The sequence below is a fragment of the Labrus mixtus genome, chromosome 16 (assembly GCF_963584025.1).
Source record: "Labrus mixtus chromosome 16, fLabMix1.1, whole genome shotgun sequence".
Classification (NCBI taxonomy): Eukaryota; Metazoa; Chordata; class Actinopteri; order Labriformes; family Labridae; genus Labrus; species Labrus mixtus.
In genome coordinates, this window is record NC_083627.1 from 17,530,829 (window position 1) to 17,545,556 (window position 14,728).

The 14,728-nt window shown below is 42.4% G+C and overlaps 1 long non-coding RNA gene across 1 annotated transcript; it reads left to right on the forward strand.

Annotated features, from left to right (window-relative positions):
• The first annotated feature begins 3,945 nt into the window (after nucleotides 1–3,945).
• On the forward strand, nucleotides 3,946–6,253 carry LOC132991588 (uncharacterized). The gene is made up of 2 exons (XR_009676205.1): nucleotides 3,946–5,642; nucleotides 5,775–6,253. It is a non-coding gene; the product is annotated as an uncharacterized LOC132991588 (long non-coding RNA).
• Nucleotides 6,254–14,728: the final 8,475 nt, after the last annotated feature.

Genomic DNA, 14,728 nt, shown 5'->3' on the forward strand with positions numbered 1-14,728 from the left:
ATGCTCCATGACAGGACCATGGATAGAGTTGGAAATCAGGGACAGAGAGAGTTGGGAATCAGGGACAGAGAGAGTTGAGAATGACATGCTGGGAAGGCGCAACTCGTCGGATTTGAACCTGAGCCGCCTGCTTCGAGGACTACATTCTCTGTACATGTGGCGCATACACTTACCACTAGGCGCCCCAAGGTGACGTATTTTAGGAATCCTTATAAATGTAGTACTGAAGAAAGATCTTTTTGTGCTTTGGTGCCAACTGAAGTTTCCTGAGTTAGGGCTGAACAATGAGTCATTTTAACATCGCAATTGAGATGTGTACATGTGCAATAGTCACATCGCAGGACGTGTGCTGCTAATTTACTTCACATCAAAAAATAGAAAATAGACTTTTTAGGTACAAATATCTACATAGGAAGACATCATATTTAAATTCCGTGCTTGAATTAGCTGTGTTGATGTCTAGCTCACAGCTTGCAACATTCACCTTTGATTTAAAGCATTTTTAGGCTTTTTAGGTCAGGTATAATCAGATATATCTGAACCAGTTCGCTTGCATGCTTCCATCGCTGCGACACCTGAATGTTTGCCATGATAACTGGTCTCATATCTGGCAAACCAAAGGGCACGAAAACAGCCTTGTCTGGATCTACCTTCTCTGGTCAAAACACATACAGATCATTCAGGACTGGAACCGAAACTTAGAAGGAGGACATACTGGCTACTGCATTCTTTTCAGAGACGCCAGCACTTCAACAAAGCATGTTTGACAATTTGACTGGCTTCTGGAGGCTACCCCAATTGAGGAACTGCAGTGTTTTGGTACTTGCTCAATGGCTTCATCTATTTCAGCCCCAGGTTGCTTCTTGATTTATAAAGTGTTCCTCAACATGGCGTTGACTTATCTCATAAGAAAATTAGTGTAGGAAAAATCTGAAACAACTATTTTTATTTTTTTCAAAACTCTTAAAAATCAGAACTTAACTATTTAAAAAGAAAGTGAAGAGTTGAACCAGCTCTGACCACTAGAGTAGTGTGACTGCTGGTGAAGGGGAGCACTAGAAAGTGCTGAAAATAAAATAAAGCAGGGATTCAAATATGGGGGTGGTTGAGAAGGCAGGGCGAAGGCTGCGAGGAGGTGAGAGGTCAAAGGTCAGCCCCCCTAGTGATATCTCCTGTGCCAGAGAGGCAGTCACGACCCAGTCAGCGGAGGTTCAGGTGTCAGAGAGAGACGACTGACTGACGGGACCAAGCGGGACCTCTCCTACGCTCCGTCCCAGTTGGACCTTTCATCCTTCCTTCCCTCTCTCTCCCTGTCACTCCTCCTTGACCCATCTCTCCCTTTCTTCAACCGCTTCCCTCTTCACTCTCTTCACTTTCTGTCTACCCACAGAACCCCAAACTGTCATCCGCTCATCCTTCTCTCCTTCCTTTCCCCCCCACTCACCTTCTTTTTCACCCCTTAAGCTAAACATTAGAACAGGGTTTCACTCAGCAGGCTGGGCCTACAGGGGCAGCTCTCTGCGGGGCTGCACGTCTTCAGTCCACCATCATTTTCTCAGTCACATGGCTTACTTTCACACTCGCATAGACACATAAATATTCACATACTGCATATATATAAACACAGATTGTGGTCTATACTTTGCTGCCGATCTTAAAGAGACATTATGAGTATCTGAATTTGAAGGAATATTCAACTTCTCACACAATCTTATTATTAGTTTGTTTCTGTCATGCCTGCTGGTTAAGAAAACACCTTAACCAGTGAGCTCATTCTGCACACAGGAAACCATTAGGCAAAGATTTTGACTTGATGCAAAGAAGTGATACGAAATAAGAACATATTTTTCTGTTTATTGTTAATGCTCTTTAGTCTTCCATGCCTTCTTCTGAATATTTTGTGACACAGGACTAAATTTAAACCTGTGTCATGTTGACCGTCTAAACTGCTGTAAAGCTAAGGAGCCTTCATGCTGTGCAAAAATGTTACTTTCAAGTAAGTTGCAACCTAAACTGATCCTTAATATGACCCAAGGTTATGTTACTTGGACTATTTGCTTTGAAAGATGGCAAATAGTATCTTGCACACAATTGTTATGTCGCTTCTATTGATTCTGTTTACCTGCAAAGACTTACTATGGTCATGAAGCGCAGTGAATGGGACAGTAACATTTTTAATTATGGCAGCTTTAGCAAATACAGGATACTCATTTCTATCATCACATGCATCCATTAAATCAATATAATACACCTTTTATTAGGGGTGGATAGCATTACAGACTTGTTACCTAGCATCACATTGGGAGGGAATGAGCTGCCTTTGATGACTGCTCCCTAATTACAGCACACTGTAAGAGCAATAATGAAACCACACATCAGAGAAACTATGTTTGCATGTCAACTTACCTTAAAAGATAATAGGCAATGTCCCAACAGTGGATAGTCATATCTTATTGACTCTGTCTGACCTGGTTGCCAGCATGAGCTGATAGATTAACCACAGCTGACTGCAGGTCACATGAAAGATGTCATCAACCTCTGGTGATGGACTGACAAAATGTAGCTATTCGTTATCGAGATAGTAATGAGGCCTATTGTTTGTTCAGAATTAACAAGGCGTTTCTTAAGCGATGAGTAATGGCATAATACTTGTTAATAACACAGTCACCATACGATGGACCCCAAATCCAACAAAATAGATATATATGGTTCTCAGTTTGTAAAGTTAGTTTTATATTTAGTATTTTTTAATTCTATTGGCTGTAAGTTTCTTTACATTAAGAGCACTTATTTTCACTCTTCTTCTTATTCTACAACATGTTTTCATTTGCAATTAGTATTTGTTTTGGACTTTTGCTCGTGTTTTTCAGTTCTAATCGTATTGAAATTTGCAGCTGGTTGTTCTAATGGACATTATATGGGCCAATGTAAAGTGTTTGCACTTGTCAGCCACAATAACATTCACAAACTGACATACAAGAAAAACATTGACTTATTATTCTGGCGGAAGTTTTGTAAAATGACTTTGAGGCAGTCTTTCTGAATGAAATTTGCTGAATTGATTAAGCTAATGACTTGCACAATACCTGCAGCTAAATTCAAAGCTCATAACTTTACATGTTTGATGGAGTGCTATGCAAAATCTAGGACACTGCATATAGATTATATGTAATTCAGCAAGTCTCATTTAAGTGAATTAAGATATGCAATATCTTTTTTTTTTAACCCTGGCTCGTGATAATGGGGTCTCAAAAAACAGCGTTATTCCTTCCCCTCAGCTTTCTTACTGCTAGCGTAGAAACAGTCGTTTTAATTCACAAACATTTCTCATCTCTGCATCGAAACCTCAGCCTGAAGGTATAGAGAAGCTTCTCATCACTCTATTAACGTCTCCTCCTTGTGTTGACTGGCTGGCACGCCCCAGGACATGGGACAGCCAGACATAGGCACTGGCAAGTATGCACACACAGACATCCACTGTGGCAGGTGCAGGCTGCACTTCTGTGTTGCTTTTCATTAACTTGTCTAATGCAATCAAAGACTGTCAGCGGGAGTGACAGAAGGAGAAAGAGAAAGGAAGAAAGGAAGGAGGTAAAGAGAGATCACCTGCTTCTTTTTCACAGATATGACACTGTTCACAAAGCTGCAGCCTAAAATTAAACTTCCTTTTTCTGTGAGATAACATTGTTTCTGACCCTTTTGTTGCTCCTGAAATGTCCTCAGGTGTTATTTTGCACACACACACACACACACACACACACACACACACACACACACACACACACACACACACACACACACACACACACACACACAGATGCAGCACATACACACCTACAGGTGAGAAAGTGTCGTGATAAAAGCATGAGCGCTCTGGGGAGTGTACATTTTACACTGTCAGCTCGTCATATATCTCCAGAAGCACACACCTGCATGACCCCCCTCCCTCCCAAAAAAAATTGAAAGCGGAGTATTATTGTTGAAAAGCGGCATTATCAGGACGTTGAGTGAAATGCCACAGCATAATGAAAAAACGACAGAATACATTTCCCTCTCTGCATTAACCGATGGCTTATTTCTTTGCTTTCGAGAGGCGCGTCACTCTGCGAAAGGTTAAAGGGAAGATATTCTAATCAGGGACTCTTACAGAACAGCAGCTCAATAAGGTCAACTGGTGTCACAACATTCAGCTTGGAGGGAGGAATTTGTGTGTGTACAAGTGTGTGTGCACTGATGTGTAAACTTTGTCACTGTCATACTGTCAGTGTTGCTTGTGCAGTGTTTCTTTTCTCTCTTTCCTTATCTTTTGTTGCTGGTTTCTTGCTAATCTTACCATGAAAACACTATCACCACATCCTTCTTAGACACACACACACACACACGTACACTGAGTCACATGTAAAGCGCTGGTGTCTGACGGGGTGATCCGCCGGCCAATCGGCTGTATTGATTATTGGGCCAGGGGAGGTTGGTGGAGCGGCAGCAGTAATTAGGGCTTTTTGGTGTGGATTAGCTGAGAGAAAAGGTCACACGCTCAACATCAGTGGCAGGACCACAGGCAGAGACAGGACAAGGAGGGGGGGACTGTTCCCTAACGTGATTGTCAGCACATGAATATAGAGGTACATAAGCACATGCAGAAATTAAGTGACAGACATTCATTGGCAGACATTTTTAATGGTTATGCTTTAAAAGCAATTACTGAGCTCTTTGAGCAGAGTGACATTGAAATCTGAGAGAGCAGGAAACTTGATCTTCCAGACAGGTTGTAAAGACTCCAATAGTGTTGACTGTGATATTAGACTCACCCTTGATGTCAGTAGCAAACTCACATAGCACAGGGAAACTGAGCACACTCAAACATTCAGTTGCCTTAGCTGAAACCAAGTTGTTGGTCCAAAGTCATTTTGGGAAATAATATCAAAGATTTTTGCTTGATTTTAGGGTTAGGGTTACTTAACAACCTTAATACATCATTTAATCCATGTTAGTTTAAACAGGTTTGTCAGTTTGGGATGATTACCAAACATCTATAACCTGCTCCTCATCTCAACTTGAGGCTGGCCCTAAGATCTCAGACAGGAATGCTTGTGGTTGAGTTGTACTGTGTTCAACGTAGGCAACATGTTTTTATGAGGGAGTGGCATGGGTAAAATAATATGTTGAACAATCCACAATCATTTTCATCCTTTAAAAAAAAACTGCTTCCCCTCCCAAGTTTAAGAATTTGACATCTTCTCAAGTCTGTTAGTTTCTTCAAAGGGCTGTGCAATTCACAAAACAAGGAACAACCTCTGTACATGTAACCACTCTTATTTTGATTAGGGTTAAGCTGCAAGTAAATTGTTTCACAGTTGTTTTTTTTTTTTTTGCGCTGTCTGCCTTTTTTCAGTAATGTCCAAGTCCAAGGCAAATTTTCCACAGGGACAATAAAGGGAGTCTTATCTTATCGTGTCACCATATTCAGTATTTGCAGAGTACTTGGTGTGTAGTGTCATGGTGACCTATCGAGCGGATTGCTTAACCAACACAATTATTAACCTAGGTGTACAAACACTCTATGCTTGTTAACATGCATATAATCATTATGGATGAAGTATACTTATGATACTCGGATCAGGCAGGAATAAACACCATGGACTGTAAGACTATTCTCATGGCTATAAATGTAATCTACGTTTTGCTGAGTTAAAAATTGTAATTCTTGACTCATTTAATCTCTCTCTCTCTCTCTCTCTCTCTCTCTCTCTCTCTCTCTCTCTCTCCCTCTGCAGACCTGCAGGTTGACTTCTCAGTGGTATGGCAGGTCTGAGTGTACCTAAGAGGGTCACGACCCTTACAGACTGTGAGACTGTGATCTGGACAAACAGGACCGAGGAGCTGCTGCAGGACATGGAATGTTCCTTTTGTTTTTTTCTTTGTTCCACTTTTTTTGTTGAAAAGGTAGAAAATTCCTTCCTCGCATTGGCAGCAGTCTAAGAAGATTTTGCAAAACTAAATGGATAAATGCTTAGGTAGTTCTTGGTGTTGGTGTTGTAACTGAGAGTTCATTCTTTTGTATTTTCTCCTTCTAAGACACTAAAGATTCAATTTAGGATAAAGACAAGCACTTTTTCCTTTTGAAGATTTTTTTGGTTTTCAGTACAGCTTGTCTCTATAATCTGTGTCCAGCATAATATATGTTTCCTATTTGTCCAGTAACATGTGGAACATATATTTTCTTAATAAAAAAGCCACTGTTAGTGATTTAGAAGGTGTCTGCTTGTCTGCATTTACTGGGTGTCAGCTCCCCTTCTTCTGCTGCACACTGGCTCAGTGCCAGGCAGCAGCAGCAGCTGTGGACGATTTGGGATTGCTGGTTTTGTGCAAAGCTGCAGCACTCCTAGTGGTGGACCATGGGAGAGACTTCTCTGCTAAAGGAAACACACAGGAGAAGGCAAGTGATGAGTGAGACATCTTGGGTATTGTTTTGTTTTGTGTTTACCTGCACCTCAGGGCTCAGGCTGTGTGCTTTTGACCTATTTCTATGTACAACACAGTGTGTATGATTCGTAAATGTCATTGAAAATGGCGTGCCAACAGAGGTTCTGAAGAACTGTTGTGTGACAATAGAGGAAGTATAGCCAAGTAGGGAGTCAGGAAACAGAAACATTAGGGCCAAAACTTGAATCCTGTTAGACTGCAGAACAAAATGACTTTGAGACTAATGGGAAGAAAATTCGCCCAATAATTATTTGGCAGGAAAACACTCAAATATATTATTCTCAATAGGAGAGAGGGATTGGCCACTGATGACCAATTTGATGCATTATAGCAACTGTGGCTGACAAGGACAACATCATCTGAACCAGCCCAAACAATTTCCAAAAGGAGTATTTTGTTTCAAATTTGGAATTGGCAATCAAAGTCAAACACAGATACAAAAGTTAAAAAAACAAAGTCAACAATGGAAACTGGCTAATTGAAAACAACATGCTGCAGATAAACAAAACATTTGCATGCATTGCAAAGAATCAGCAAATACAGAAATAATGCACGGTGAAAACCACAAACCCAGACAACAACTGCAAATGGTAATGGAAGTCCTCCCAGTCTTGACTGATAATCTAATGTGTAACAAACACGTCCTAACAGAAGGTTTAATCAGCAAAGTCAACAGAGTATTAGAACTTCAACACTTACTACAAACACAAAACCCCTTTACAACCAGGTGTTCATGTTGTCACAGCAAAATGTTGAGATTTGGTCGTTTCCAGGGCAAGTGCAGCCTTGATTCTGTCTGTTTGGGTCGCTGTTACAGAATTTGTTGTCAAGGTGCATAATATTGTCTTTACTCAAGCTAACCACACACCTATATGGTACAATGCAGCAGCAGGATAGGCAAGGGCAGCCGGCATCTATCTGGCCTCTGCACAACTCCAGCATCACAGAGTTCACCAGAGGGTCAAAAGTGTCACCACATACATCACAGCTGTAGCAGAACGGCACACACTGTTGCCATGGTGATCAGCCATTCCCCCCCCCTCCCCAACTGTGCTAAGCCAAACAGTGGTGGGTGGGTGGGTGCCGAGATACGGAGACAAGACAAAAAGGATTGTGTGCACGCTTTTCTTATGCATGTTCCACAGTGTGTGTATGTAAAGTAAGAGGGTTTGTTAGCCCAGGTTAGTGCTAAAGAGACGTGTGGGTGCCTGTGTTTGGTTGGATGATCTGTGGTCTCAGCTGTACTCATCAGGATGGCTGTGCAACAATAGCCAAGGTGCCCACGGTGGGTGCTGCACAGCGTGATAAAACCGGCAAAATGAGGGTGTCAGAGGCTCCATTGAACATAATCAGGCTGTGGTGGATGGCCTCGGCTGTTGGGTTTGGGACCATAACTCTGGCGATTAAACATGCATGGGGAGAATCCTTCATCACGGGGCGAAACAAAGCCGCCCTGCCCTTACCCACGTGTTCCCGCATCGCCATGGAAAAAGCCTGTTTCCTTGGCAACCAAACTGGCTCTCTTTGTCACAGAACTGGGGAAGGAGGAGGAGGCAGAAGGAGGACGGGGGTTTGAGTGGAGGCATGACAGTCAGAGCTGACCTCTACCTGACCTCTAGGTGAACATGCTGTATTGGTTTCCTGCTTCCCTGGAGGGAGAGTTATGATTGGTCCTTTTTGAGGAGACAAAGATGATGTCTGTCACCTGAGCTCAAATACATCGGAAACTTAATTTCTCTTTACGAGTTTGACGTCAACTTGGTGTCATAAAAAGGCATAGGAATATAAAGTGCATCTCGCAAATAGGACATTTCCATGGGCTTTGAGCATGTCTTAGTGCGTTCCTTCTGAGGAAAGAATATTTTCTTCTACCAACCCCAGTGGTGGATTGTAACTCCACTCAAGGTGAAACAGAGGGATGGAAAGAAAATGAGGGTGAAAAAAGATTGTAATGGAGGATGCAGTTCCAAACTGGTAGTAGGGAGAAAAAAGACAATTGCAGCCTAAAATTGAGGGGAAGCGAGACAAAGTGAGTCGTCGCTTTTGTGTCGAGCCACGGCTGCTCCCGTAGTGAAGCCTGGTACTCTGGCTGTATGTTAACCTAGTGTTTCCCTAATGGGCTTAATGACATATGAACCACAGATTGCAGCAGGAGTTGGCTCACTTTGAAACCGCTATCGCCTCCCTCAGGTCTTTACAAGCACTACAGTATGAAGAGGAAATGGCATGACAAAGGACACACGTCATGTCTGGTGAACTTGTGTGGTAATTTCTGATCATTTAAAGGATGTTTTTTCACGACTTGAAGCATGTCAGGATCCGACTTTTAACGTCTTTTAGCAATCTTTACCTCAGACATCACTTTCTGATTCGCCTTCTTTTGTTAATTCTCATCCACTGGCCCGGATGACATCTCCTTAAGCATCTCTCCAAAGCACATCACCTGCCATTTTCTTTATTCTGTTCCCAATTCTGATATCTATTCTTCCTCTCAGCTCCTTCAGCCCGTCCATATCTCGACTTGTCGTTTGGCCTTCATCTGCTCGCGGACTGTTACAGATTATATCAGATCGCTGTTGGCGTTACAGCACTGGAAAGTGGAGCTAATGGGTTTTCAAATGCTTTATTGTGAATGCAGGCTGTCAGAGGGGTCGAGATAGGATCAGATTTAATCAGGAGGCGACAGCGGTGGAATAAAATGCGCAAGAAAAAGAGGGGCTTTTGTTTTTTTTTAAGTACGTTTGCGTGCAGTGCAAATAAATCCAGTTCTTAGAGCATATTTGGCCAAATTTGAAGCTTTGTGACGAGTTAGTAGATGCCCTTGGATCATCCTTATCTCCTTTTTCCCTTTCTCCCTTTCTTACCAGTTTCTTTTTTCAACATCTTTCCCTCCACAGCCGAGCAGAGTAACACTGCCTCTTTAGGCAGGATGCGGTACATGTGCTCCTCTCTGGCAGATGAATGATGTCAAACAGACATATTTATATTCATTTAGGACTGAGGAGGAGGAGAACCCATCTGTAACGGATGTGATAGGAACCGCCATGTGTGAGTGTGCGCGTTCAATGTGTGTGTGTCTGTGTGTTGGTGTGTAGGCACACGCCTGTTTGAGCATGTGTTCCAAGGTATCCATCGTTTGTGATGAATGAATCATGCTTTTGTGTGAGTTGATACTGTGTTTGTGGCTATGTGTGTATGTGTGTGTGTGAGTGTTTACAGCGTATGTGTGTGTGTGTTGTGTGTGTGTATGTGTGCGAGCGAGGTCATTCCCCGGTCAGTCGTTCAGGCTGTGTGATGAATGAAGAGGAGAGGTGCCTGCAAAGCCGGAGAGATTTGGGAGAAACATTGTTCCGCGGGGTTAAAAATGGTCTTGTGTTGTGCCAGAGGCTGAGGGAATGTTACTAAAAAAAATGCGGCGTAAGTGAATGTTCATCATTCTCTATGTTTAATATCAAGCAAAGCAAAGTAATAAACTAATCAAATATTAATAAAAGGCATGTGATTTTGCAGATTAGCTCAGCAAGAGACTTAACAAGCAAGCTAAGGATCCGAATGTTATTTTCTCCCCATGTTCATTTCTGCTTTCCTGTGAGAGAAATGAGGTGGAAGTGGCAGTGTTTGGTTTGGACGGCAGGCCGGAGGGGTCAAAGACATCTGACTGACCAGGAAGTATCATGTTACACTAGACAGTAGACAGGAAGCCAGTGGACCAAACAGGAAAGATTTTTTTTTTTTTTTTTTACAAAAGAGGCTACTGAAAGCCAGCAGCATTCACAGTAATCAGTGTCTGACAGCACGGGGCCAAAAATGGCTCGTGTCTTTGTTTAAATGTGCCCACAATAGGTTTATTAGCAGTTTATTTGTCATCCTTAATATCTGTATCTGGCTTTATAACACATGAATCCCAGATTTCCTTTTTTCATGATTTTAATATTTGTCACAAAAAAGTACATCAATACTTCTTATTGCAAAGCCTCTAGATATGTGGCTTAAAATAATGTACAATAAAAAGGTTGAGTGTCATGAAGCATGCACAATAACTCCATAATTGTCAATAACTATTAGAAAACCTGGGGGGAAAAAACAGCTTAATTTGATGGTGAGACCAGCTCCAAAGACCCTGTGGGCGTGGCCAATCAAAGCTGGTTGCAGACTTCCAGGCTGTGCATACAAATATTGCCCATGTGACCATACATTTGTTTGGGTTTGTGTGAGTCAGAATCAGTGGGCGAAGAGTCCATTATCATAGTTAGCAGTTAGCATATACAGGCAAAATTAGCTTTGAGGACCCTACTTGTTAAAAAAAAAAAAAAAAAAAAAGATACATTTCAGACCCAAGTGTAACCTTGCCCAGTTCACAAAACTTAACAACAATATTTTTGTTTTTGATTATTTATTTTTAGATGTGTGATGATGTATATAGACCACATAGAAGGATATTGTGGATTTGGTTCTCCAGAGGCTTTATTAATATATCAAAATAAACAGACAATGGTGCATCTACAGCCAGAGAGTGATCATTTGTCTGGATGGAGGCTTGATAGACGTCAGCTTTGATCTAAGATGCCACTGTGGATGATTTGTGTGTGTCTCTGTGTGTGTCTGAGAATATGGGCTTGGGACAATGTGGTAAGGCAGAAGTGCATTGTGGGATCGATGTCCACACCTCGTCCTAAATTATTCATCTTGTCAGCTAGCCTGTCCACCATCGCGGAGGAAATCGCTGACCAAGAGCTTTACCCCCTATCCCCACGGATTCACCTCTTCATCCCTTCCCCAGCCCTCACTTTCACCCCCCTCTCTCTCTCTTTCTCTCTCTCTCTCTCATTATCACGCCCCTGATTTCACAACATCTCTCGCCCTCACTACTACTTTCCTCACTTCTCGGATGTTTTCATCTGTCTTTCTTCTACTGCCATTATTCAGTCTATCTGTCTTCCTCACTAGCCCTGAACTCCCACTGACTCACTTTCTATTTCTTTCTTTCCATGCTGACACTCCCTCCTCTGCTGCCCCCATGTTGCTGACTAAGATTATAATGTGTCGGCTTTTGTCGGATGTTTATGTTTGTATCGTTGAAGTCTTCCCCAGTGGCCTCAGGGAAGATGGCCATAATCCTGGTGAGCTGCCAGAGGTTGTAGTCTGTATTTTTTTTTTATTAGTGGGTGTGTATTCATCCTCAAATGTGAATGCATGTGTGCACATGTTCAACTCTGAGTGCAATGTGTGCGTGTGTGTGAGTCAGTAATTGTGACATGGCTCATACATCATAGCCAGAGCCCGTTTGATTGCAAGCGGAGGGGCCCGGTGATTAATCGTTGGACTCAGCTTCCTGGCCCGAGCTGTGACACCCGGTCACAGAGCATCTGTACTGACACACCTCCCCTCGCCCCACTGCCCTGCTCCAGTGTTCCCCCATACTGCCTACACCCTTACACACACCCACACATGCACCTCAAGACCCCCTGCCTTCCTCTTACTTCTTCCCCAGCACTCCATTACCTGCTGCCCTTCGATGGCCTCCAACAACCTACACCTACCATTCCCTCACCTGTTTTATTTTAGCCAAAGCCTCCCACTCTACTCTTACACACCTATAGTACTTCTGTATCTCCCACAACCTCCTCACACTCTCTAATCCTGCTCCTCTCCCCGGACCTTTCCTCAGCTGTTCATAACATATTAACTAAAGCCTTCTACTATTTTAATCTTATCACCTTTTGCCCCGTCATTTTTATCACAAGTTATGATCCCCTTTGCTCCCCCCCCACCCCCTTTTTTTAGCAGTTACACATACCCTTCTCCTTATCTGATTCTGCACCCCTAGAAATGTATCCTTCATAAAGACACAAGCAGCAAAACACACTTAATCTTAGCAAATGGTCCACAAAACACACACACACATATATCTATCTATATATATATATTCAGTTCCCTCTTCTGTACAGCATCAGCTTCTACCTGCCAGTTAATTGCATGTGATTCAGGTCCCTGAGGCCCAAAGCAGACCTGTATTATAGGAGCAAGCAACCTTTGTTTGCTTTTGGGCTAACAGTTTTAATTCGGTCTGAATGTAGTTGTCAAAATAAGGGTCTCTTTCTTTAGGTATGCATTCCTGTAAATCTCTGCATATAGCATTTAATGTGGTTTGTTTTAAAGAGTGTCTGTTAATTCTGGTATTGCAATGTTAAAAATATAGAAAAGTAAGCAATGCAAGTAATAAGCTGCTGCTCTTTTATGTTGGTTCGAGCTACAAAGAAATATCCCGAAGAAATTACAATCAAATCAATTTGGACTGCATATCAGAATAAGGATCAGTTCCACAAATGGCTGCACTTGGTCAGAGCATTAAGGGAGGGGGGTGGGGGGGGGGAGGCAGTGCGTCCAGAGAATTGTGATTTGCTCTGAGAGACTGGTGCCACTGTTGGAATTTAAGTCCCATATTATACCTTTAATGCAAGCAAATGAAAATAATAAACCAGGTGTCAATGTTTTTTTTTTTTATCTTAAAGAAATACAGTTATATATATCCCAACATCATCTATTTATCAACCCATCTTTTGAAGCTTCCGACTTTACACGTCTGCAGTATAAATTAGAGTTAAAGCATTCTTGGCTATAGGGCTAGTTTCAGCCTCAAATGAATACATATTTGTTGTTCTACCTTGTTATTTATGGTGGTGTATGTAGGATCTTCTAAAAAATAAATAAACTACAGTGCACATATTCATCAGAAATGAAGACAAATGTAACAATAGCACCTTGGCCTCTTTGATGAGTTTCTCATGGCAGAGGGAATTAGCAGGCTTTAGCTACAAAGACTACAGCAGTATAGACTCAATGTTGATTTTTGTCTTTTCATGTGGTTTGTTGACAAAAAGATACCATGTTTAAATATATAAAACCTCTTAAATACAGGACAGGTTTGAGGGATCGAAAAAGAATGCGAGGAAGCAATAAATGCAGGATAACCGTAAATGGAAAACAAAGGAAGGAAGAATCTTTGAGTGGAAGCAAGCAAGGTAGTGAAGAGGAGAGACAGGTTTTGTGTGTCTAAGTGTGTGTGTGTGTGTGTGCGCGTTCCCCTGGCTCTCACCTCCATGCGGTATCAGGATGAGGGATGGTCCTGCCAGCGATCTGCCCAGACCTGGACTCAAGCTCTGCACAAGGATTCCCTGCTGAAACCATTAGTCTGGGCATTAAACACCATTAGAGCACACACACACATTCACGTACACACACATATACACACATACACGTACACACACACGCACACACACACACACACACACACACTCAGAAAATGTGAGTGCTTTCTCCCAGCCTTACACTCACAAATATACATCGATGGCGGAAGCGTGTAGGTTGATGCCCATACAAACACATGAAGATCCTGAACGCACACACCACTTCATGCACACACACCATTCGACGAGAGTGTGGAGGAAAGTGACTGCCAGGAGGATTGGTTCAAGCTGAAGGTAACAGAGCAAGAGGAGAGGAAGGACAATAAGAAAAGGAGGGACAGGAGATATACAGCAGAAGGTGGTAGGGCGTTCAAAAATCCACTTTTCCTTGTATGTCTCATTTCTCTTGCAGTCATCATCTCCATTTGCCTGTTCTAATGCATAATTAATTCACGGCGAGTACAAAATTAATTTCCTGGGTGTGTGTTTTTTTTCTTCTTGTGTAGACTTACCTCATCTTTCTTTCTCACACTCAGCGCATGAATGCTTGTTTCATATCTGCGTGTTGTTTGTGTGTGTATGTGTTCACGATGGAGGCTGGAGCGAGCGTGTCCCCGGCGATCCTGGTGTAATTGGGTTAGTGACAACCAGGACAATGTGACACCTGCAGGTCTCAGCTGCGCCGCTCCCCGCTGAACTGGCCTCAAGTCAGCTGGAGCTCTGTCATCTGGACCGGCCTCAGCTGAAGTGGCCACTCTGGGATAGGTCCAGGGTTAGAGGCTTCAGCGAGCTCAACACACATATCAGCCTGAATACCAACATCATGACTTTAAATGGACAGTAAGAGCAAAAAAAGACAGGGGAAAAAAGCTATATATCATTCATTTTGTAGTTATTTAAACTGCAGCATTTAATGAACTTAAAATGTAGTGAGGCCTTTCTCTTTTTCCATTTCCTTACTTGTATAACACACTTTGCACAAACAGCAGCTTTCACTTTGTATTAATCATTTGAACCACTCTTCATGTATACACCTATCATTCACCAACATGTGCTGT